This window comes from Saimiri boliviensis, chromosome 15, assembly GCF_048565385.1.
Source record: "Saimiri boliviensis isolate mSaiBol1 chromosome 15, mSaiBol1.pri, whole genome shotgun sequence".
NCBI lineage: Eukaryota > Metazoa > Chordata > Mammalia > Primates > Cebidae > Saimiri > Saimiri boliviensis.
Window position 1 is genome coordinate 9,772,299 of NC_133463.1, and position 2,307 is coordinate 9,774,605.

The 2,307-nt window shown below is 39.4% G+C and overlaps 1 pseudogene; it reads right to left on the bottom strand.

Moving 5' to 3' along the window:
- Positions 1–457: 457 nt before the first annotated feature.
- On the bottom strand, positions 458–1,720 carry LOC101028642 (nucleosome assembly protein 1-like 1 pseudogene; annotated as a pseudogene).
- Positions 1,721–2,307: the final 587 nt, after the last annotated feature.

Here is a 2,307-nt window from a genome sequence, read left to right on the forward strand (position 1 = left end):
AGTTCCTGGTGTGACACAGCCTCCGTTTCATTGTGTTCTTTTTAGGTAGTTTGCAATTTCACTTTGGATTTCTTCTTTAAGGAATATTTTGGAGGATATTTCTTAGTTTTCAAATATGTATTTTTGAAAGTCACATTTTAATTATTTATTTCTATTTGTTAGGAGAATGTGTCCCTAAAATGCATACTTTTACAAATATGTTTAGGACCAAATGAATAAGGAATTTTGTAATACCCGGACACACATAGGTGTGTGTATGTATTCCTTTTTCAAACCACAAAGATTTACCTAATAACCACACACAAGCTTGATTACATTATGTCATTTCTTATTTTTGTCTTTTATATCTAACTGAAAGATTTATTAAACTCCTTCATTCTAATAATTGTTTTTACCTTTCTAATAATTTCCATTTATATATTTACCTGTCAACAAATAACGTGAAAACAGGCTTGTCAAATGATGTAAATTCATCCTTTCCAGGGAAGCAGAAGATAGACTAGTACAGGTTACCCCCAAGGCCACATACATCCTGCTTCACTGCTGCTTGCAGTCTGCTGGGTTTTCATCCTTCTTTGGGTCATAGTCTGGATCATTTTCCTCATCTCCTTCTTCTTCGCCTTCCTCATCCACTGCTTCACCTTCTTCATCATAATCATCATCACCATCTTCAATAGCTTCTCCAGTAAAGTATAACACTAATCTTGGGATTATACACTCACATATGAAGTGACCAATTTTGAAGTCGGCAGCAAGGTGGCTTTGGCATCATCATCCAGATCTCCACTCTGAGGAACTTCAGGAGGGCCAAAAAAGTTAAAAGAGTCACCGGAAACTGTTTTAATCACAGTACGAACTGTCCCACGTCCCTTGTGTTTCTCCTGCTTCTTAATAGTTTTCAAAGTGACATTCTTTCCTTTTTTCCAATCTATCTGGCACCCTGTACAACCCATATTTTCTGGTCCATCAAAAGAAAAGGGATCAGAATCATCCGGTCCTGACCTCATCCTATGTGTCTTTGTCAGCCCTTCATTTGTAAAATATCACTGGGTTCAAAATGAAAGTCTAAGACAAAACTCTTAGGTTGGCCAGCATCTGTAGGCTTCACTTTAATATCTTTCAAGCGCTTCAGAATAGGTTCATCATGTTCCTGAACCATATCACTGAGCAAGTCAACATTCTTAAAAACAGTTAACCAAATTTCAGGAATTCCTTTGGAGTCTTCTCTTTTTTTTTCATCGTTTTTCTCATCTTCAATCTTGGCCTTTTCTTTCAAATCCTCTGACATCTCATCTCTTCATCTGGTTTCCATTCACATTCTCCTTCTGTAGGTTCATAAATTGCATTAATAATCTCAAATCACTTATCAAATAGAGGCTGATAGAGAATGGCATACTTCCTTTCAAGATCGTGAACTTCCTCATAGAATTTGGCTTCTATATGTGCACATTTAACTTGCAGGTTTCTGAGAGCATTCGCTGGTCTTTTAACTACCCTAACACAGGCTTTCAATGTATCCTATTGGTGTTTCTACCAGACCATCAAGTCTGTCTTGGAGAGCTGGAAGAATCTAAGGATTATGCATCATCGGAACAGTTAGCTGACGTGTTTGATTTTTGTTTCTTCACCAGTTTCCTCTTCTTTTACTTCTTTCAACATCATCCAAATCCTGATCAAGTTCAGACTGTTTGCTGTCAATGTCTGCCATGTTGTAAGAACTCCAAATATATGCAGCTAGTATGGGGAGCCAGGAGGCTGGAGCTGTGCACGCAGTGACTCAGGGCGGCAGCAGCAGGGGAGCAGGAGGCAGCAGATGGTGCTAAAAAAGCCTTGTTATGTTTTTAAATTTAAGTTTATTATATTTTCCTATTTATATATTTATTTATTGAGACAGGGCCTCATTTTGTTCCCCAGGCTGGACAGTGGTGTGATCTCATCTCACTTCAGCCTTGACCTCCTGGGTTCGAGGGATCCTTCTGCCTCAGCTCCCCACCTAGCTGAAACTACAGGCACACATCCAGCTAGCTTTTGTATTTTTTTTTTTTTTTGTAGAGACGGGGTTTCACCATATTGCCAAGGTTGGTCTCGAACTCCTGAGCTCAAGTGATTCACCTGCCTCAGCCTCCCAAAGTTCGAGGATTACAGGTGTGAGCCATTGTGCCTTGCCAAGTGTATTATACAGTATTTTCTTTTTTCTTTTCTTTTTTTTTTTTTTGAGACGGAGTTTCGCTCTTGTTACCCAGGCTGGAGTGCAATGGCACGATCTCGGCTCACCGCAACCTCCGCCTCCTGGGCTCAGGCAATTCT